General features: G+C 40.7%; 1 long non-coding RNA gene across 1 annotated transcript; it reads right to left on the bottom strand.

The window, feature by feature from the left end:
* Nucleotides 1-7,883: 7,883 nt before the first annotated feature.
* Nucleotides 7,884-23,879, bottom strand: LOC102998857 (uncharacterized). Its single transcript, XR_009009321.1, has 4 exons — nt 23,800-23,879; nt 12,850-12,903; nt 10,243-10,379; nt 7,884-9,117 (listed from the first exon to the last, which is right to left on the bottom strand). It is a non-coding gene; the product is annotated as an uncharacterized LOC102998857 (long non-coding RNA).
* Nucleotides 23,880-24,348: the final 469 nt, after the last annotated feature.

The following is a 24,348-nucleotide window of genomic DNA, read 5'->3' as shown; positions in this document are numbered from 1 at the left end:
CCTTACTTGCCATAATGATTGTTAAGTAGTGCTTTGGACTTTCTATAATAAACCCTTTCTAGCTTTCATTTATTCTCCCAGTATTCTGTGAGGCACAGAAAACCAGGAGAAGTGAGGGCTCACTTGTCTATTGCCTTTTACAGATTGCAAAGCCCTTTTTTATGTGCATCATCTATTTGTCCCTCACAGCAATCCCATGAGTGAGGTACTATTACCTCCCCGATTTTGTAGATAAGGAAACAAGCCTCCAAATATTAAATTCTTTACCAGCTACACAGCTCATAAATGACAAGGTGGGGGACTCAAACTCAGGCTTTCTGACCTTCATTTCTGAGTCCTTCCCACTCGGACATAGCATCTTCTGGTCCTGGGAAATTAAGTGGTTTGCAAGAGCCAGTGCAGAGTAAGGAGCTAAACCAGTGCCAGCAGCCACCAATCCCCCCTCTCCCTACAGAGCCTTTTCTTCTAAACCTCTTGCTAGATCTCAAGAGGTTTTCTTTAGAGATGTTCTTAGATACACATTTATTTTAGAAATGTCTAGGCTTTCACAAGCTTTTACTTATTAAGTGCAGCTTTGAGGGGGAAAAAAATAGAAGCCTAATAATTTAGATGCACATTTGCATACGTTACATAATGCTTCTATAAGGGGTAAGAGTCTCTGGTTGCAGGCTTCTTTTAACTTTTAATAGAATGACTTTGACAGAGCAGAAATAGCAGGCTTAGTACCCAGCTCAGGTGCTTAGATGTCAGAGACATTTTTGCCCTGGCAAGTGGGGCTCCTCCTCATTTCTGAGGAGACACTAGATTTCTCTTGTCGATCTCCAGCTGGGATGATTAACTGCTCTTTGCTTGGCTTTCATCTTGCCTGGCACAGATTTCTCTTTCATCGCATTCATTGCTCCAAAGCCTTTCTCTCTTGAACTTTTCATACCCATTTGAAATAGTTCAGCTTCCCTAAGTTCCTTTTACATAAGCAGAGCAAAAAAAAAAAAAAACGTGGAGCCCCTCCATGGAACCCCTGGTTTGCTCAGGTGAAAACAATTCTCCCTCCCCCATCCTTATTTTTCAGTGAGACAGAATCCTTCAACAAAGGCTGAAGAGACAAAAATGTTGGAGGAGGGAACGTGGGAGTGAGGGGCACAGATGACTCAGACACCAAAGTGTAAGTTTTTATTTTCTCTCTCAATCTTTGTGGCTGCAGCCCCCAAACACATAGCACTAGGACTTATGTTTCACAACTGACATAGCTGATTTCATGGACTTTACATGCTTCTATCATTTTCCCAAGAGTTGCCTTTTTCCCTCTGGGGACATTGTGGGACCATGTGTCCCCCTCCATCCTCCCGTCTCTCGCTTGCTGTGTGTGACTGATGCACACACGTCACTCTCGATTTCAGCAAAATGCTCTCTCTGAAACTGGCTTCGTTTCACACTGCTCAGATGTTCATGTTTTCACTGCCTGTGAAAGTACAAACTTATTGATTTTTATCTTTCTGGGTTATTTTAAGGTAACAAATAATTTTTCATATTGAAAAATAGAATCAGTCTCATGGACACTCCAGAGTGAACCTAGACAGTTCTGACATCCAGATGTCCCCTCTCTGTTCTGTGAACACAGCACACCTTCGCTCCTGCTATCCTTTTGCCTGAAATGTATGTCTTTAAAAATGCAGTCAAGACAGTAAATGTTTGGGAAAAAAATCCTTGGCCACATAGCTAGTTGATGGCAGTCAAAGCTAAAATGAGATTCCAACCTCACTTAATTATTCAACAAGTATTTTCTTGCTGAAGTAATACATTAATGTAGGCTTAGAGTTTTGTATGATATCCATCCAATTCCAGAGCTTTGGACATGAAAGTCCTCTCCTGGGATCCCAGGAGCTAGAGTCACCCCCCTTCTCCCATTCCACCCATCCCCCTGCTCAGCCTGTCACTCTCCATTAGGAGGGTTATTTTGTCTAGAAAGTGATAGAGAGAATCAGGTCCATAAGTGTACATCATGTTCTAAGCTAGACAGTCTCAAAGGGCAATTCTAGCAAAGCATTCTAAGTCTCTGGGCCCTTTGCAGAATTGTGTGTGCTGGCTTAAGAGTCTGGGTGCTGGAATCAGGCCTCATTCAAACCTCAGGTCTGCAACACACCAGGAGCCTGGGAGGAAGGACAGAAAGCAATATAAATGTGTAGGCAATTTAATCTCCCCCATTTATGTCATTTTTTTAATAAGTCAAGAATATCCATATACATACCTCTTATAAATGAGGATTAAATAAGATAATGCCTGTGAAATCCATATTACAGAACTGGGATGTGGGGTGTAGAAAAGTCCCAATAAATGTTACCAAGTATTTTTTTTAATTTCTTATACCATTTTTAAAGGTTACATTCCATTTACAGTTATTACAAAATATTGGCTATATTCCCCTGTTGTACAATACATCCTTGTAGCCTATCTTACACCCAGTCGTTTGTATTCAACACCTCCCTCTCCCAACAGGTAACCACTGGCTTGTTCTCTGTATCTGTGAGTCTGCTTCTTTTTTGTTATATTCACTAGTTTGTTGTATTTTTTAGATTCCATGTATAAGTGATATCATACAGTATTTGTCTTTCTCTGATTTATTTCACTTAGCATTATGCCCTCTAAGTCTATCCATGTTGCTGCAAATGGCAAAATTTCATTCTTTTTCATGGCTGAGTAATATTCGCGCGCGCGCGTGTGTGTGTGTGTGTGTGTGTGTGTGTGTGTGTATACCACATCTTCTTTATCCATTCATCTGTTGATAGACACTAGGTTGCTTTCATATCTTGGCAATTGTAAATACTGCTGCTAGGAACATTGGGGTGCATGTAACGTTTCGAATTAGTGTTTTTGTTTTTTGTAGGGGATATATACCCAGGAGATGAAATGCTAGGTCATATGGTAGTTCTATTTGTAGTTTTTTGAGAAACCTCCATACTGTTACCCACAGTGGCTTTACCAATTTACATTCCCACCAACAAGTTACCAACTACTTTTGCCAAACTGACAGAATTTCAGATACAATTAGAAAAAATCAAGGTAGCAAGGTATTAATGAAAGCAAATTTCAAAAATGAGTTATCTGTAGTATCCCATGGTTAAAAAACACAAGTGCGGGAATTCGCTGGTGGTCCAGTGGTTAGGACTTGGCACTCTCATTGCCAGGCCCTGGGTTCGATCCCTGGTTGGGAAACTAAGATCCCACAAGCTGTGCAATGAGGCCAAAAAATAAATAAAAGAAAATATGAAGCATGCAGGGATAATATGAAAAACTATAAATTTGTCTAGATGATTAACATCAAAAAGAAGGATTTGTTTATTTTTTATTTTTATTTTTTTTTGGCCTCACAGCATGTGGGATCCTAGTTCCCCAACCAGGGATCGAACCCGTGTCCCCTGCCTTGGAAGCACAGAGTCTTAGCCACTGGACCGCCAGGGAAGTCCCTGATTGTTGTTATTAATGACCTTTGCCAAATTAAACCATGGCTGTCATTATATTTGGTATACCTGTTAACCAAAGTTCTGTTGGCAAAATCCAGCCAATATGTTGGGCACCATACAGTATTTTTTTCCTAGAAAGAGTCTTCCTATCTTGTAGCTAGAGATAAGTGTACTCTTTATAGGAATCCATAGCACTTGTGAATACCCACATCACAGTATGTGTGGCACTGCATTTTAATTTTGTTACCTATCTGACTCTCAGTATGGAGCTGACATACCCTGCCCATGAAATTGGGGGATTAGTTACGTGCAGAAGGGATTACACATCTCTTTTCTCCAGATTTCACTGCATCACTTGCAGAATCTCTAGGATAAACTGAAGACACTAAAAACTTTTATGAAATATCAGGAAATGTTCCAGAAAGCAAAGGGTATGATACTGTGGCGCCGACTCTGGGGAATGAATGTGAGGCCTTGTTACTGACCCGTGTAGAGCTAAACTGGCCACAGACCTGGGAAAGGTCTGGAGGGCTAAACTCTATATTTCAATCCTTGAAATGTATCAAATAGCCTGGCTGTTTCTGCAAATTCATAAAAAATTATGCAAGCTAAGTCACTGAATAAAGTGTGTATTGAGTGCCTACCATATGCAATATACTGTGCTTGCTGTTGGGAATATGGTGATGAGTAAAACAGCAGCCCCGTAACGATGGTCAGAGAGGTAACAAAATTAAAATGCAATGTTACAAATACTGTGACACAGGTATTCACAGGTGCTGTGGGTTCCCATAAATAGTGCACTATAGCTACAAGATAGAGAGATTCTTCCCAGGAAAAAGTACTATAAGGTGCCCAAGATGTATTGATTAATCAGTCAATAATCACCCAGAAGGGAAACTCTGTTACTACCGTGCTAAGAGGCTTAAGGTCCCTCTGACACCTGTCACCAATTTTTAATGTAGGGTCTTAAGTTTTCTTAAAAAGAGGACATATTCATCAGATTGGCATGTGGCATAAAGTTGGGAGAGAGAGCTAGAAAATTGATGACCAAAGCAAGATTCAAAAAGATATCGCAGGTTGGGAGGGTGGCCTGAAACCAAGAAAAAATGTGAAATTTTGTATAAAAATATACATAAGAACAGAAAGAGGGAAAACTGGCTCAGAAGCAGCCTATATGGGAAGACTTAGGGAATGATTAACTGGAAGTTCTTGGTCTGACTGCAAGCTTCTTTAACAAAGCAAAACATCATTACTAAACTATGGTATCCTTGAGGGCAGGAATCACATCTTAAATATTGAATACCCCTCCCTTGCCTTGCATAGGACCTAATACAGAGTGTGAGCTCTGTAAAACTTTCTTAAATGGAGTCAGAACTAAAGAGCCCAAAGTAGTAGTCTCCACGAACGAATGGGCTTTGGTCAGAACCATCAGGGAAGACTATCAGCTCTCCTCCTATGTACCACCTTCCTGATACTGCTCTGGACTTTCTCTTCCTAGTTTCTTCTTGCAATAAAAATCAGAATCCTCTGCATGATTGACAAGTTGACCCCATCTCCCACCTGACCTCCAGCCCCACCTCACAGGACCTTCCTCACGCACTGCTCCAGCGCTTTTCATTCCTCCAAGGCCCCAGTGTCCCTTCCAGCCTGGTCTCTGATGGGAGACTCCACCCCACCCCCTCATACATATACACATGTGTTCCACTTGCTTCTCCTGGTTCACTCTGGCTTTTCACTGTAACCTATGCAGGGAAACCTCCCCTGAACCCCCCAGCCCTGGGCATGTCCAAGTTCCTGATATGTCCCCTTTCTAGCACTTATCACCATCATCCTCCAATGTTGACCATGGAATTCTTGTTTCAGATCTGCCTCCCATGCAAAAGTGTGAACTCCATGAAGGTGCAGCTGTCTTGTGTCTTCACAACTGAATCTCAGGTACCCAGACCAGTATTTCTCAAGCTTTAATGTGCCTATGAATGAATGAATGACCTGAGGGATCTTGTTAAGCTGCGGATTCTGATCCAGTAGGCCTGGGGTGGGGCCCAAGAACCTGCTTTTCTTCCAAGTGATGCTAATGCTACGGGTCTTCTGAATCACTTTGAGTAGCCAAGTCTTACAGCACAGTTTGTCCCCGTGTCCCCACTGCCTTTAATCCATCCCCTTCTTTCCATCCTTACAGCTATTGCCTTAAAGGAATCCTTTTGCATCTCTTATCCAGATGATCTGATCTCCCAACTGTTCTTCCTGCCTCAGTTTCCTAGAGGTCCAACCCCTGGGTCTGACACCTTCAAAGTGTCTTTCTAATATGTAAACCCATCATGTTGTCCCTCTTCTTTAAAAACTTTAGAGATTCCTTGTCACCTTGTAGGAAAAAAGCCTAAGCTCCTCAGTATGGCATTCAAGGCTCTACCCTGCCTACTTCTCTGATCCTACCTCTTTTGTACCCCAATCTCATACCCCACACTCCTGACCTATCAAAGCCTTTGCAGTTCCACGGACTCACTAGGCTGTTTCATTCCTCCCTACCTTTGCTCAGGCTGCTGACTCTCCCAGAAATACCCTCCCCCTCCCCCAGCTCCATCTGCCTGTCAGAAGTCCACACTCATACTCTGAATTACCTCCCCTTGGTGGGAAGCATTTCCAAGGATTCCCCTCTCCAAGGAGAACTGGCAGCTCCCTCATTTTCTTACCAAGTCCAAGCTCGTACTGCTCCCCACATGACAGGTCAATAAATTGAGAGACAGTTTGCTGGGGCAAGGAGTAGGGACTTTATCTGAAAAGCCAGCAGGCCGAGAAGATGGTGGATTAGTGTCCCAAAGAACCATCTTCCCTGAGTTAAATTCAGGCTTCGTTAATACTAAAAGGAGAGGGGGCAAAGTCCTGGTTCCAGGATGTCTTAATTTCTTCTTTTCTGTAGCCATTTACAGGTGGGCCTGGTCAGGAGGTTTCCTGTGGGCTGAACAAGGGTATTTTAGCTTAACGCTCATTATATGGGAGGCAGGGTTCTCAGAGATGAGCCATTATGTATACCTGAAGCTATAGGCAACATCCCTTTAGTGATTAACTTGTAGCAAAGGCAATAGAATACGAAGATTAAAGTAACTTGTTCTTCCCTATTACAATTTGGGTTTCACTGTAGCTGTCTATGCTGGACTGTCTTATTTACAGGACAGCCTCTTCCTTCTGGGCAGTGAGTTCTCTGAGCACAAAACTTTCTCACCCATCCGTGTTACCCTTACACCTGGCACATGGGACACTTAAGGCATGTATAACACATATGAATGGATGTTATCATGCTTTGCTCCAGACGCCATATTTTAAAGGTGATGCTTTGACACAGTGGGGTCCTTCTAAGGAAGGCACACCAGTACTGGTCCAGAATCCCCGTGACATGAGAAAACAGTTCAAAGAACAGTCTCAACATAAATCCTGAAGAAAAGATGTGCCTGCACATTGTAGGTGCTCAATATTTATTGAATGAATGAACAAACGAGTCATAATAGCTCTCTTCATACGGAGCTGTCAGCTAGAAGAGAGCACACACGCATCCGGAGTTACCTGTAGCTCCCGAAGCTCCAACATTATATCTAAGGCAGAGATTTCGGTCCATTAAAATAATGAATTTCCTAACAAGACCAAGATGTACCAAACCGCACTTCCTCTAGGAGCCATCTAAATGATTTCTTTCTTTTACCAAGATAAAAACAAAGTAACACAACACATTCTCTGGACCAGTTAGAGTTATTTTTGTGGCAAATGACAGAGAAAAGTTAAGTTGTGGGTGATTTATTGCCTCTAATGATGTATGTCATCAGGACCCTCTCTCTCCCGCCCTCTTTCCCTTTATCTCCCCACTCCCCACTTTCTCCTCTGTTGGCTTCAGTGTAGAGACCCCACACACAGCTCCAGCTCACTTCTCCCCAAAGCAAAGAAAGGACACGGTCCTCTGACAGGACCAGCTGGAGCTGTGGCTGAACAAAGCCCAGTGGCCCCGGGAAGACGGTTCTCTGGTACACAGAGGATCACCTACCAGTGTAGGACCCAGTATACCTGGGGGAGGAGAATAAGATGGGACTGAGGGTGAAGGAGGGGGCAATTTCCTAGACTAACACTGGCTAAGAGTTACCCGAAGGAAAAATAAGAGCTGGAGGACAAAAACAGCACTTAGCCACCGCGGCCTGAACACTTGTCCCTATTCCAGAACTTATAATTGCATTCAGTATTACATTTGCCCATAATATAAATTCAGCTGACAACCACTGGTTATTAAAAATTCCTGAGCAATTCAACCCACATTTTACTAACCTAAAAAGATTTCACTATTCCTATAACATAGACTAGAAGACTTTTTCTGCGTTGACTTTCTTTATTCATTTCTTCAAAAAAAATGTTATTACTGTATTGAGGATACAATGAGGAGGAAAACTGTCCTTATGAAGCCTATAATCTCGCAGAGAAGGCAGCCAAGTAAAATGACAATCACCAAGCAGGTGACAAGTACTTTAAGAAAATAACTCGTCTCCATATTGTTGTATTGAGATAGAAAAAGATAAAGCGAAAGTTTCATCACACTCCTTTATGACCAAACATCGTTTTCTTTGTTAATATGACTAGCTGCCTCTCTGAGTTAGGATGTCAACTGGCTGAAATGTTATTTTGGCCGAAGTAATCTCAGTGTTTCCCTGGCATAGCAGCAGAAGGGATCCTCTTGCTTGGAGCGCTCAGTTTCAAAGCTGGAAGAACTCATGGATGTGACATTGCAGACACTGGAAATCAGCACCTTCAGAGCACAAAAAGCAACAGATCACTTCACGTGAAATCAGCAGCTCCTATCAGTGGCTGGGTCTATAAAGAATAAAAAAAGGAGGAAGTGAGGAGATTAGCAATGTCTTGATTCCCACACCATTTAATCCCTTGTGCCACCCATACTTCCCACTTGGTCATCAGTTTCACTTATTTTTCTCAGGTTGATGTTTTGAACTTCTATCATGATCCCACAAAGTATATGACCTCTCAGATGTCACCTTGGCTGTGGACATCCTTTTCTCTGTCCATAGTGACATGGCATACTACTCGTCTTTCAGAATCTGCAGTAGGTGAAAAGGTTTGGGTGATACCCTTTTCTCAGGCAGAGAATAACAACACTTTCTTTTACTTGCCGCTCCAGCCTTGATCATATATTTCAGGTTATTTAGGTTTTGAGTGATGGCAGTGGTTGCTGAATTACAAAGCTCATCAGAATTCTGATCTCTGCTTCTCACCTTGTTTTTAAAAATTTTCCTGTCGCTTATTAAAATCTTAGTTGCTGTTGTTAAGTAGCAACTGTGTTAACACTGAGTTAAAGAGACATCTAAAATAACTGCTCTGGATTATTTTGCTATCCCTTCTGCAAGCGGCACAGATGTGCTACACTCAGGTGATCGAAGAGGCAATGGGTTCCATTGAAATTGCTGTGGGCCCAGCTGGGCTGACATTTTAATTTCTGTCTCTTTTGTGGCTTCCATTATCCTGGGGGCCAAGGTAAGAACGTGTCTGGAATCACAATTTGTGGAAGGTTAGTGAAATTCTGGAACAGGGCCAGGAGCATTCAGTGCTTGGGATGGATTTCTTGGAGTCTCTCCAAATGTATGGGTTGTCCATTAGTGCCACGTGGCCAGACCTGAGTTTAGAATAGAGAGTTAAGACAAAATTATGCTTACTGCAGCCTGGTTGTACAATGGAAAAAAACAGAACAGAGGTGAGTGGTCTGGAGAGGGTTGCTTCAGTGCTTTAGAAAGCTAGTTCCACAGAGGAATGCTCCCTGGGTGTATAAAGGGTTTAGGGTGCTTAGAAAGCAGTTCTTAAATAAATATAAAAGATGAATTACAGGGAAAATAATGGCTAAGACTGAAAAGGCTCTGGTTTGGGGAAAATGTTCTGTCTCCCAAAAAGAAGGTAGTTCTATGTAATGAATAAAAGCATGGCATTCTGGTTCAGCCTGGGTGGGTGTCCCAGCTTCACCAGTTATCAGCTGTAAGACTTTGAGAAAGTTAACTTCTCAGAAAAGCAGCAGTCTTGTGAAGTTACGGTTAAATGAGGTAATACATATAAAGGGTTTAGCATAATGCCTGACACATAGAAAGTGTTATTTCAAGCCTTATAAGGAGACAATCTAAAATGTTATAATCCAGTGGCTTATAAGGTTTTGGGGTCTCAAACTACCTTGGGAATTTGATGAAAACTATGGATCCTTGTTCCTCAGGGGAAAAAAATGCACATATATAAAATTTTTATGCACGGTTTTAGGGAATTCAAATATACAAGGATGTACAACCATACACTTCAGGTTAAGATTTTTTGTTCTAGGGCTACACTCATTCCCAAAAGAGAGAATAAAGACATCAGTTTTATTTATTTTTTATATTTTTTGATGATTTATAATTATAGTCTCAACTTTTTAGAATTGGAGGGAATTTTATCTAGTCTAAACCCCCCTCGACCCCCGCTTTCTAGGAATAATAATATTAAGGTTCTAGGAAAACTTGGTGTTTCAGATAAACAGGGAACTCTTTATCAATTTCACATTTCTATAATTAAAAAGCTTAATTTTCTCTTTATCAGCTACCCTTCATGTTCCAGATGCTCCTTAAAATTTAGTATATTTCTACTCCATTTTTAGCCCTGTTCTCTGAAATACATTTACAGCCCTCAGAAGCTCCCGTTCATTCAAAGCCCATGATATTTACAACGATCTTTTTTTCCCTTGTGTATATGAATTAGCATATTAAAATCGACTCTGCCGTACCTGTTTGATATTGTGCTATTTGATCGAGAAGAGCCTTGCTGAAATGCGGTACTAGAGTAACAATTCCATCGGGCGGGAATTCAAATTAACAAAGACTTCTCGGGCACCTACAGTGGGACAGGTTCCATTCTGTGCACCTGGGAAACATGAATGAAAAGAACTCAGACAAGAGATATGTGCCCTCAGGGAGCTTACAGTCTACGACGAAAATGATCTTTGCTTTTGGAAGGATTTGGCTGGGGTTGAGATTCTGTTCATGGGCAGGACCAGAGCTAACCTGAAAGGTTATTATCTACATGAATGTCACCCACGCCTCCATCACTGTTCCTCAAGGATACTTGCCTTCATTTGTTTCAACAATAGCTGACTCAGCACGGGCAGCACAAAACACAGAATGGCCAAAGTGTGCTTGGGCAAAATCCCACCATACCTTCCCCCTGGCCAGAGCGTGAACTACATCAAGCAGCAAATAGGCCATGCTTAGGTAAGTCATCTCTAGGCTTTCCACTGCAAAAATAGTTTAAGCTCTTCTCCTTTGCTTCCAGGATACTTTGGGTGAATTTTGAGGGGAATGTGAACAAGAGAGCAAAGGTACTGGGGTTGGCAGTTTGCTCTAGTGAGAAGGGAGCAGAAAGTAGGGCTGATGATATGCGAAAGAGTCAGATGAAATAAAAGGGATGGGAGATTGGAACATGAAAAGTTGGAAGTAGGTCAGATAAGTGACACGCCAAAGGCAAGAGACATTAAAAGGCTCTGAAAAATCATGTGATCTTGTTGAATCTGCTTCTGGAGAAGCAGAGGTGACACAAAGTTGGTGTAGCTAACATGTCACTGGGATCCATGGGCTCTGAGGAATTCACCTAATCTCACTCTGAAATAGGGTAGAATGATGTCAATGAAGCCCTGAAGATAAAGAGCAAATAGAACAAAGCTGAGGGGGTGCGGAGCTGGCTCAGGAGCTGGCAGGTGGAGCTAGAGCCGCTCTTCACCCCCAGGTCGTTGTCCTGTCTCGGGGCTCAGATGGCTGGTCTTCACTCTGAAGATACTTTGGGCAGCTCCAGGGCTACAGAAATTAGGCCACCAACACACCCAAGCATCTGCCTTCCCTTTGCTTTTTCCACCTAGAAAAATCTTACCACTCCTTGTTACCCTCCACATCTAGAACCTTATCCTTGTCTGGCTAAATCTACTCCTTAGTTCTTTGAAAAAGGGGAGAAAATCTTCTTGATGTTCTCAGGAGGATCCAACTCAGACTTTGCTTCAGGCCCTTTTTACCTGAGATGTCACTGCACAAGCAACTAAGAACTATAGTGAAAAAGCAAAAATTATGTTCATGACATCTGAGGAAGGCGAAATCAACCTGAATGAGTTACATCATTTGTTCAGGAGAACAAAATCATTGTCTTATGACATGGTAATGCAGTGACTTCTTTCTTGTGCACTCAGAATCTGCAAGCCGCAATATTTTTGTCAGATGAATCGCTTATCTCTTCTCCCAGTGAATGCTATGATAGACAACAGTATAAATATCCTGTAGATTTGGCCCTTGGTTTTGTAAACAACCATGAAATAAATAAGGCATTTTGCCTGATGACCAAGGCAGACTCATAAATAGGTTTCTATAAACAGAGGGTAATTGTAAAAGGCAAAGAGGAAAGAATCCATGGCTTGGTCCATGCTTTATATATCCTGCCCATTACACCTCCCAGAAGACCCTCTCAGCCCAGACCTATATTTAAAAAAAACCGGACCTATTTATAGTATGGTTAGGTTCTTCTAGAGTCATACAGAATACATGAAGTATATTATCTTTTGTGATTTTGTCCATCTCCCTAAAGGTAGTTACCTCCTGTAGAGTAAAACTGAGAATCATTAGCTATTGGCTAGTAGGCAAAGCTCTTGATGGCAAGAGCCAAGGCACTCTATCTTAGAACTCCAGCTCTTAAATGGGGATGATACGTCCCGTTCATTAACTGGCAAACTGCAGTTCTTCAGTTAAAAGCTTAAGGAATGGGACTTCCCTGGTGGTGCAGTGGTTAAGAATCCGCCTGCCAGTGCAGGGGACACAGGTTCGATCCCTGGTCCGGGAAGATCCCACATGCCATGGAGCAACTAAGCCCGTGTGCCACAACTACTGAGCCCACACGCTGCAACTACTGAAGCCTGCGCACCTAGAGCCCATGCTCCACAAGAGAAGCCACTGCAATGAGGAAGAAGCCCACACACCGGAACGAAGAATAGCCCCTGCTCAACACAACTGGAGAAAGCCCGTGTGCAGCAATGAAGACCCAACACAGTCAAAAATAAATAATTAATTAATTAATTAATTAATTAATTAATTAATTAATTTAAAAAAACTTAAGGAATGATTATGACTCACTATCTCTAGCTTAGCAAAAAAGAATTTGTTGGGAATTCCCTGGCAGTCCAGTGGTTAGGACTACACCGTGCTTCCAAAAGCAGGGGCTCCAGTTCAATCCCTGGTCAAGGAACTATGAGGAACTAAGATCCTGCAAGCTGCGAGGCACGGCCAAAAAAAAAAAAAGAATTCGTTGAGAGCAGGACACATAAAGGCATATATCCATGTGTGTGGATGCATACACTCACCTAATACGCGTGACAGCCCAAGTCCCAGAGAAGATGGTCTTTCTTCATCTTCATCTAGAGAGAGGTTAGAATGGGGGTTACATTGTGGTCATTTAATTTCTCCAGACACTTAGGTTCTTCATTTTCCCACAGGCTCTCTGACACAGAATTCTCTATCTTGTAATGTGATTGAACAGACTAACTAAAAGAAGACCAAAACGTACTTTGCGAACGCAAGTGCAATAAAGATGCTTTGATGATTAACCTTGCATGTTATCAAGTACTTGAGGCCCTTTTAAATCAAAACAAACAGTGGTAAATGGCATCAGGGAACCCAAACATTAAAATTCAAGTAAATTTCAATTGCTATTGAGCAAATATATTATTGTTGTATGAAAAATTTTAAAAATAATAATAGCTAACATTTATTGAGTGCTCATAATAGGAGGGACACTGTTCTATGCACTTTACATAAATTTTTTCATTTAATCCTCAAAAAACCCTACAAAGTAAGTACTAAAAAATGAAATTTGAAGAGTTTTTGAACAGTGACTTGATTATACAATACCAAGATAGAAAAAATTTCACCCGTACAGAGTTCTTAGGTAATACATTTCAGGTCACAGCTGAAGTTCCACTTGTGTAATATATTTCCATTTGTTTCCATTCCTCAGCATTCCAATTCCCCATAGACATGTGACTCTCTAGATGTTCATGTCTTCTTGAAGAAACAGAAAATGCAAAGCGACAGGCCTTGAGTATACAGAAATAACTGTAGAGTTACTGCATCAACAGCAAGTCCAACACGACCACAACCCTTCTAGTATGGCCCAGGGAGAAGCACCACTTCCTTTAATTTCCCATCTACAAAGTTTCCAAAGGTGTGGCAAAAACAGTCCTCACTGGTCAGGTGAAGTACCTCCTTTATTTTCCAAGGTCTTAGCAAATCCTAAGAACTATTTTACCTACAAGATAGAGAATGGGTTCAAGGGTGGCTGAGCTCAGAATAAGCCCAATATAAATGAGAGAGAGAGAGAAGGAGAAGGGGAAAGGGAAGAAGAAGAAGAAGAAAAAGAAGGAGGAGGAGGAGGAGGGGGAGGGGGAGGGGGAGGGGGAAGAGGAGGGGGGAGGAGGAGAAAAGAAGAAGGAGGAGAGGGAGGAGGAGGAAGGGGGCAGGGAGGGCAGAAGAGGGAGAAAGAGGGAAAGAGGGAAGGGGAGGGGGAAGGAAGGGAGGAAGGAGGGGAGAGAGAGAAAGAGAGAGACTTAGAAAGGGAAGAATAAGCAGCAGCTCCTGCAGAGACAAAGCATGTGAGGCACAGGAATGGAAACCAAGAATATTCCAGATCTATTCTGGTTAGCTGAGTTGAGCTCCTCCAAGGCTAGTGATTGGCCCTACGGAAACAAATCACTTGTTGAGGCACATTCCTCACCTGGCAAGTTGAGTCAAATTAAAACATTTATACCTGTTCATATTTATATGCCTGGTCCCCTTTGTATTTCATAAAGACCACCACAGTGATCTTTAACCTGCAAACTGACACAAAGCTGCCCTCATTCACTTTATCTTTTTCTTGACTAACTACTTAGTTCTTGGAAACATTCAAGGACATTTAACTTTGATTTCTCTTTTTACTTTTTAAAAAAATCTTTTTGGTTCAAAAACTCTAGAAAATCATTAAACTGGGCCAGCAGGCATGAGGTCTGAATGAAGGATAAAGAGTGGAAAGGGAGAAAGCCTTTTGTCTCTCAAAGTTTTCTTCACAGGCAGTTGCTCACGTAGACACATTAGAATCACTTTGACATTAAACTTGGAGAGAAGCAGTTCGGCTAATAGATTACTGATCTCCATTCTCCAACTGGGAACACAAAACGTTCTAAAAAGTTTGAGAGCAGACTTTCTTAATGAAATGTATGCTTAATGAAACGTAAAAATTTTCTATGTGCAAAAATAAAAATGCGGTTTTCTGGCTCAGCGCATTCCAGTTCTTTCTTTTGAATGTCTGACTTTTCACATCCATTTACTAATGAGAACTAAGAGTAATACTTCCTATTTGTAAGTGCTTGACATGTAAGGGAAGGAAGATGGTTTTAGTCTCTTTTGATTGAAAGAAACAGGCGCACTCAAGTTACTTCACAAAATTAGTGGTGGAAGGAGATTCAGATAGGGGTAGGGGCGGTTACAGGGATACATAGCAGGGACCAGAACTGGAAACACCCAGGATCGAAGACACCTCTAAATACCAGTGTCTTAGTGTCTTCGCTTTCTTTCTGTGCATTGTCTCTATGCTTCTTTTCCAACCAGCTTCCTCAACCTTTACTCTCTATCTGTTCTGCCCCTTCATAGTTTTAGCGTCCATATGGTTCATGACATCCTCTCACAATCTGACTCTGCTGCCAACTGGCCTGGTGCCTTACTTTGCAATTGCTGAATTTCCCAGAAAGGCAACTGATTGGCCCAGATCATCATTTTAAGCTAGTCCATCCAGATGGCTGGCCAGGTCACAGAATGTCTGTCTTCCAGCAAGCATCTACCCCTTGGTCCACTCATCTGAGACAAGGGGCAAACACACGGTATAGAGCACCATTGTGTAGAATGAGGCCACAAGCAGAAAGATTTCCTTAGAGGAGAATCTGGATGGCACAGGTTGAGATAAAGATCTCTAGTTCGCTGGCAGATTATGTGGAAACCAGTTCATTCATCTTCTTTCTCAGAGGAGCTAATCTCAACCAATCACAATGGACCCAGACCATCCTTGATACAGCATGTAAGAGGAGCAATGGCAACTTCTTTCCTCTCCCCTCTCCCTCAACTTTATCTCCATTACATCCATCACTTTACCTTTATGACTAACCAAGTGCCTAGGAATCATCAGACTTATATATCAAAACATTTGGCACTTCAACTTAGAGTGTCAACAAAAGTATTTTTCACATCCCAGGATCATTTAGTTTTATTTTAGAGTAACATGCCAGTGGGCAATAAAATATTAGAATAGGGAATAATGCGTATTTCTTTTCCTATTCCCATAGCATTGATCTCAGTAGGAATCCAACTACTGGAGGTGCCCACACTGTATTTGGTGGATGTTGGGAGATCTAAGTCAGTGGACCTCACAGTTTGGTAACCTATCACGGAGAATTAGTTCAAAGAATATCTACATTATTCTGAATGTACAATGCCAAGGCAGGATTGAATAATACTACAAACACTGGCATCAAGCAAATCTGGGTTCAAATCTCAAATGTCTTGTAATAACTGTGACTTTGACCAAACTTTTAATCCCTATAAATCATTTGAAAAATGGAGATAATAATAACCATTTCATAGGCATTTTATAAATATTAGGTAAGATAATGTATATAAGATATTGCAAAATGACTGGTACATAGTAAGCATTCAGTAAGTGGTAGTGGTTGCTTCTATCACTATATCTATTATGATTATAGTATCATTACCATGGATGTTGTGGGGATTAGAGAAAATAGGTTAGAGATATGAGGATTACCTTCAAATATTTTAGAGTCTTAAGAGAGATAAAATAGATGTACCTCTTAGAAATGGTGCCTACATTTAACTTGCACATGCACGGATGGAACTCATCATGGTGGTGGCCTGAGTGAGAAATGTCAAGTGTGAAATAATGATGTTAAATGATATTCTTTAATCTGGAAAAAGAAGTTAAATAGGGATAGTGCCTCTTAGAAAAAGAAAGGAGGATTGCTCCCAGCATAAAAGTTTGTCTACTGTACTGTAAAAAGTCAGGATTCATAGGAGTTTTATAACTGGAACAGGAACTATATTAAAAGGAGAATTGAAACAACAAGATGAGAGTTGCAGATGGAAAAGACCTATTGGCTGGAATATGGGGGAGTCACTGTCAGAAACAGTGGACACCCCGCCACTTGGGTTTCCATTTTACTTCCTCAGGGAGGCCAGGACCAGGTTAGATTTCCCTGCTCTATGTTCCCTTCCTGTGTTTTCCCTACTGTAATACTCATTACATATTGGCATTACTTGTTTGAAGTCCATCTTCTCTGCTAGATTATCTGTTCTGTAAGACCCTGACTCTCATGTTTATCACTTTATCTCCATGGCTAGCCAAGAGCCTGGCACATGGTAAGTACTCCACAGACATATGTTGAGGAAATTAATGTGTGACTGCGGGAATGAATTGAGTAATGAACATGGAATTAAAAGGTGATTTCATTATATACTCTTCTGTATTGTTCTCTAGTATTTATAAGGGTTAATCCCATCCTCCTGTTGACATTGTAAATTGCATAGAGACACAGCAAGAATTCTGCATCATGTGTCTCCATCACTACCACTAAGGCATCCAGTTACAGGCATAAATGCTCAAAGGAGCTTTCTGAGTTCTTTGCTAATAATTCTCTTACCCTCTCTTCTCCATTTTCTATTTATCTTCTACACCAATGCAGAGATTATACCCCAGTCTCACTATTAGATTATAAACTTATATTTTGTTAGTTTTTTGTCGCCAGGACTTACTACTTGCTGAGGGTCCAATAAATAAATGAACAAATAAAAGACTATCTGTACAGCATGTATTTCAAAGCATACTCTTGCAAAGTTGCAGCCTTCCAGAATCTTACAAGATGCTATTGTGATTCCAAGCTTGCAGCTCATGTGGGAATGCCAACATTTTATCTTTGAAATTGCTGTGTTTGTTACATTTATATAATTGTTGAAAGCTGCTTCTTGCTAACAAGGCAAATTTTACCTTTGCATGAAAATCATTTTACAGTTTTAAGACAACTTGGGAATTTTATTTGGTAAAAATATGTGTACTCGCTTTCCAGTTAACAAACTCTAATACATCCAACCATTTCATCCAACAAGCACTTTCAAGCACCTCCTCTTAGGTTCCAAGTACTAGAAATACTCAGATGAATAAGACTCATCCCTGAAGATGCTCCAAGTCTGTATGTAATTGTCACTTTCAGAAGGCCTGAAAGTTGAAGTATAGACTGTTTCCTTCTAAGGGTCCCTTCAATCCCACCTCAGTCCTACATGTTGATTTACTGCAAATCCTTCACAATAGAATACTATGTCATCTAAGATACCCGAGTCTAAAAATTATAACTCTTCTGTGCTCTTATTAATTGGATCCTACTCCCAAACTCCTTCACTCTCATGTGGATTTTTGTTTTATTCACCCACTTTCCTTTCTAACACCCAGACAGCCAGCATATTTCACAATGATCTTTCCTTAAAATATATAAAATTATTTCTCTATCTCAGTTTCCTTACATCTGAAAGAAGGATATTGAGAATTGGGGAGAGTGAATTTAGATTATCAAGGAGATGAACAGACTCACAGAAGAAATAAGGGAACAAAGGAAAACCAAGGCAACTCTGGGGATTTTTGAGACTAGAGCTGCTTTTACTTTCTCCCTGCTTACTTGCAGAAATTCTCCTACTTCTCCTATCCTACTAATCCTGCTTGCACTAGATTCTCATGGAAATCCTAAGACAAAACAAATTCACAGAATTTTAGAGCTTGGAAAGGTCTTTGCAATTCTCAGACACGGATTAACCACAAATTTATTAAAATTTAAACTTTAGTGTCCATCACTAGCACTGGCCCCTTCCAAGGCCCTTGGAGAGGCCAGAGCAATGTGTTCACGTGGTCATATTCTTAATTAAATTTCAAAAGCAAGCTATTTTAACCATTATTGGTAAAGACCACAGTCTCTTTTCACTCAAGTTACCTCTTTCAAACTCTCCTTCATGCTGGAAGAATTGGGAAGCCATGTGTATTTTTGTTATTCTGGCTAAGGGAAAGTTAAGATGCAGACACCTTTAGCTTGGGTTTGGTGTGTTATAGAGAGAGAGCAAGATCACAGTCATTTCAGTGTGTGGTTGTTGTTTTGAGTTGTCCCAACGTAAGAATGGGTTCTGGGAATATTTCTATCGCCCACCAGGCCAATTCACATGCATCAGATCCCAAAGATGTAGGTTGGAGGACATTTCATGATGCATAAGTGCATCCTAGGGCACTAGACTAGAGAAAAATATTGAATTACCTTTCTATTTTCTCCATCGAAGATAACATTTCAAAAATCATTGTCATATGAAGAGGAAATCAAAATATACAGCCCAAAATATGTAGGGAAAAAAGTAATACAGGGTTGTGTCAGGTAGTTAATTAATAGAGATTTGTTATTTATTTGGATTTTGTGATGTTTATAGTATTTTCAACTTTTTAAGGTTTATTGATTCTATTGCTGATTTTAAATAAGTATTTGCTTTCATAAATAATTTTGCATCCATAGTTTTATATTCTTTTATTAAGGCAGGTCCCCACATTATATAAGCTTCAATTTTCCTACAATCTGGATTTGGCCCTGACCCTACTTAATCACCCTTCCATATTTAATAGATAAGAAAACTGAGACCCAAAATCGCATCGTTTACAGCACTACTGAACTAAACCCTGGGTCCTCTGACTTTCTGTCCATTGCTATTTCTACTACCCTACATTCCCTTCTGAGAAGTACCTTGAAAATCAAAGATCTTCACAGAAAAAAAAAGAAACAAATAAAAAAGATCTCCTGACCACAGTATATAATAATAGTAAATATTTATATAGCATTTCTTATATGCTAGGTATTGTTTTACAGTGCTTTACATATAGCTTATTTAATCCTCAAAACAACTCTATGACTAAGCTAATATTAATATCCTCTTTTCAGATGACAAAAATCGAGACATAGAAAAGTTAAGTAACTAGACCAAGGTCACACAGTACGTAGAGAACATAACATCCTTTGTATTGTGGCAGCTAGCAGCAAACATTTTCTGAGGGCTTGCAATGTTCTAGTCACTTTGCTGAACACTACAGTGCGTTAATCTCATTCAATCTTCACAATCACTCTTTGAGGAGGTAGCATTATTACTCAGTCTTACAGATGAGGAAACTGAAACCTAAAGACAGTAAGTAACTTGCCCAAGGTCATATATCTAGTAAGGGGCAAAGTCAGTGCTCAAATCCATATCTGACTCCAGAGCCCAGGCTCTTAGTCTCCATGTGATAATGCCCATCAAAGAAAACACTCTCATGGTCCTTCTACTATTGCCACATTCTCCTTGGTCCCTTTCTCCTAAAGCTACAATTAGAATGCGGATGCGGGCAGACTTAGAATAAGGAGTGGGGTGAAGAGTGTAAAGGACATAATAGTCCCTTCTTAGATAACTGTCCTTCCCATTGTGTACACACACACACACACACACACACACACGTCAGGGTACCTAGCTATCTATCATGATATTCCTTTTTTAAATATATATTTTTTATTGAAGCATAGTTGATTTACATATCATGATAATCTTTACATCTGACCCCTTTCCTCAACTTTTGCTATAGCCAAGAGATGACAAGCTTCTTTTCAATTCATATTCTGTGATAAAGTTAAGAGGGACAGTCAGCAGATCAGTAATTTAGGTATTTAGGTGCTGGAGACAGTTTATAGAGGTGGCGAATCCTTACAAAGATCAAGAAGATAATGTAAATAAAGTGGCAAAATAGAACCCAAAAGAGTGACAGAGATGTTGGTAAACTAGAAAGTACATGTCCAAACCCAAATAGCAGGTACTGGGTTCCAGCAGACGCTTGCCATGTGGCAGTATGAGTCCAGTGTGATCAGATCTGACAAATTTTCAAGAGACGCCAGAAATCTAGATTTGGGGGGGGGGGGCGCAAAATCTCCTAAATTATAAATATTTAAAGTAATTCAATGTTTAAAAAGCACTGTGCTAGCTAACATCTTGCAGGCCAAACAAACAACAACAAACCCACATCTGAGGGTCTTGCTCGCCTTTGCAGTCTGCTTTACATGGGGTTAAATGCAGGAAACTCTGAAATAGGAAGTTAGAAGAGAAAGCCAACAGAAATTTGGATGTTGGTGGAATATTTGTTCTTTGAAAAATGAGCTTTGGTAAGAATAATTTTCTCCGTGGAGGTGGGCAATGGAGGGGGTGGGATGGGAATGGGCACTCAAGCAGTGGTCTTTTTGGATCAGATCCTCTTAATTTCTCCTTTGGAGTAGTATTGGTCTTGGGCCGCAGGAATCTAATGAACAGCTCAAAGGGAGCAATCAATTTATAATTGTGTGAAGTACAAATTCCTTTGCGCACAAAACAAATTACAGTATTTGCAAATTTGTAAATAATGCAGGACTGTCCCTGAAATCCAAAGGCTTTGGGTGCCCCCAGGGGAAAGAAAAAGAAATCTGAGGAAGCAAAAGGTTAGAAAATGACCTATTGTCTCAAGAAATGGAATTTAAAAAATATCTTTAGTAATTGATTTTTTTCAATCGAATCCTTATTTAGGAACTATAAAGGGGCCCGTTCTTAGGTCAGTAGAATGAGAATATCTAGAGAAGTAAACAGTTTTAAGTCCAAAAGTCATAGCACGTTACTAACAGGGTATCTTCTTTCAAAAGCGCCGAGCATAAAAATATGCCTCAACCCTCCCTCCCTACACCCTTGGTTTGTGGTAGAAAGTTTCATTTTATAAAAGAGATAGCAAGTCCCAGTTATGATCATTATGTACAATGTCAGAGAAGGAATTGGTGACAGATAAGGACACGAATCCAATCTCTCTGCTTTGCAACAATAGTTGATTTGTACCATTCAATTCACAAATATGTATTGGGATCCTTTTATAAGTTCCTGTAGCTGTTATTAGAGATTCAAAAGAGATGTTCTAGCAGAACTTATGGTGTACTGAGGAAAGTCAGAGTGAAAACTCCTTATTTTCTCCAAGATTTTTTAAGCACTTCTCTTACAGTTGGTTGAGCTAGGAGTTGGGAGTGAATAAGTGAATGTAGTCCATCCCTGCCCTTAAGGGGTTCACCAGTCTAATGAGAAAATAGAATTTGAACCAATCATTTCAGTATTGAGCTTGATGCTAAGGAAGAGGTATAGGAAAGCACTTTGGATGCTTTGGCAAGTGCATATTTCTACCGGGAGATCTTTCAAAGAGAAAGAGATAGAGGGCATTCGAAGTAGAGGTAAGAGGACTTATTGACTGGCCTTCTGTAGGAGAATGACAGATCAGATTTGTGCTTTCAAATGATTCTCTCCCCTGTGCTCATTCACTGTGAGTTGGTTGCAAATTGGTTAAACCTTTCCACAAAATCTTTTAGCAAATTGCATCAAAAGCCTTAAAACATATTCATATCCTTTAGGTTAGAAATTCCATATCTAGGAATAAAAGATGCTGCCAGAAACTTACATATGAGGAAGCTTATCAGAGCATTATTTATAATCATGAGAAACTGGAAACAACCTACATGTTCCATAGTGGAGTAATGGTTAAATAATTTACGGTACATCCAAGCCATGTGATTTTATGCACAACTAGGAAAAAAAAGTCACATTTAAAAAAAAAAAAAAGTTCAAAACAAGCAAAAACTATTTTTAAATGATGTAAAATGTTTAATGAAGTGTCATTCTCATTTTGTAATTAAAAAATTAAAAAGTAGTGCTCCACATTGGTTGTTAATTTTCACCCAGATCCTACTTTCCTAAAGTTCTTTCTTGTTTTAGATCAACCAGACAACAAAAGGGGCGGAGTTTTTCCTTGCTCTGTACAAAGTTCAAAGAATGGGCTTTTGTTTCCTTCCCTCTTAACTAACAATGTGATCCAGGATTTGCAAGTCACTTATTCTCTAAGTTACAGTCTCCTTCTGGTATCCAGGCTAGCTGGGAAAGAAAGGGAGGTCAGGTGAGGAATGGAAGAGAAAGGAAGGGTCCAGAAGTTGAACATTACCGTGAGAGCGTAGAAGGAGGATGATGGGACTGAGGGTGTGAGAACCAGAAGAAAGGGTGGTCATTGTGTATTGAGAATGAGTTACTGGATTGGAGATTTCAGGGGTGGGACACAGACACATATATCGTGGTTCAATAGAAGAAATGTTACAGTGCAGTACATGGTTGACTGCCAAATAAATGACAGTATAGACAATGTTATAACAGTTTGGAGGATTTGGTGGAGAGGGCCCTCACTTGGTCACATACATGTATATGACCATGGATCAATGAAGAGATTCCTCTAAAACCTCCTTTTAGCAATCTTTGTTAGAGGGTATAATTGTATAGGGCTGGCCTCTCTTGTCCTCCCTCTTGAGAGATTTAGTTATGGAAGAACTTAAAGGACTTCACTGTGAAAGAATTTTAGCTATTAAATAGAAGGAAAGGATATAAAAAGTATATGATAGAAAATAATTTGAAGTTAAAATACTGTTGGAGAAAACTCAGTCTCTGCACAAAAATTCAGTTCATCCTTCAATTTCTCCTTTCCTTTAAAATGTATTCACATAAAATCTGCTTTATAAGCCAGGAATATAACTCAAGATATTTACCACTAAATGGGGACACATATGTGTTTCAGTTCTTAGGACAACTGAGACTTCCTTTCTCCCTGGATTTCTTGGATCTCTGCGTTGAAGTGTACGTAGTAATTTCTCCCTTTGCTGAATCTTCTTGCTTTTACAGTTTCTTCTAACTGCATGTTATACACCTTCCCCACGCCATTGCTATTCTAGGCTCTATAAATCTGCACAGCACCAAGAGAACTTTAGCTATCACTAGTTAAATGGATCAACACATTTACCCAACCACATAACTTAGACCCTTTGGGGGTTTTCCAGTCTATTTTAATCTATTTAAACCTGACACTGGCAGATTTCCATTTCCTTTGTTCCTTGTGTAGACTTGGTTTATGCCTGTTGGTCTCTAAAAGGGACAGAGAGGAGGCAGCTGTCGAAAAATGAGGAGATTGGCAGTTTTAACCACACAATTTGGTCTAATAGCTTTGATATGCTAAACTTGCTAGCTCCTCCAAGTGTACCTTTCTGATTTTGCATCACAACACTACACTGAATCCCTAAGGAAACCAGGGTAGTTTTTTAAAAAGAAAGGGAAGAAAAGAAAGAAATGCAAACCAGTGAAACCGTTCTTTTAAACCATCTCCACAGATTCATTCTGCCAACTGCAGGCCTTCACAAATCCTCGTACACCAGAGACCTGTAAAAAAGGAGAAGCAGAGAATACCGATCGTGTTCTCAACAGCGAAAACAGGTGATGTCATAACGCACAAGTCCTGTGTGGTCCCGGCCAAGGCCGGGTGGGGAGCTGGGGCGCCAGTGCGCACGGAGCTCCGCGCCAGTGGGCAGAGCAAGTTATCTCCGGGGTCCGGAGGACACCGGTGAGGACCGGGCACCAATCAGGTTCTCGCTCGGAGCCTGCCTTTGTTCTCACTGGGGAGCAGGTTTCGGGGCGTCTCGCGTCGGGAACCAGCATTCGACTGGCATGCGCGCTGCTAGCTCCTTGGGAGACCTGGATCCCCCACTCGCCTGTCCCCCACACCCTGCCAGCCTGAGCTTTCCCCAATTACATCTGCGTTCTCTCCCCAGAGCGTGAACGCCAAAATCCGAAATCCATTTTTAGCTTCGGAAGAGGCAGGTCCAGCCCAACAGTTTTAAATGGCAATT

The sequence above is a fragment of the Balaenoptera acutorostrata genome, chromosome 9, assembly GCF_949987535.1.
Source record: "Balaenoptera acutorostrata chromosome 9, mBalAcu1.1, whole genome shotgun sequence".
NCBI classification, from domain to species: Eukaryota; Metazoa; Chordata; class Mammalia; order Artiodactyla; family Balaenopteridae; genus Balaenoptera; species Balaenoptera acutorostrata.
This window is presented reverse-complemented; position numbering and strand designations above follow the sequence as displayed.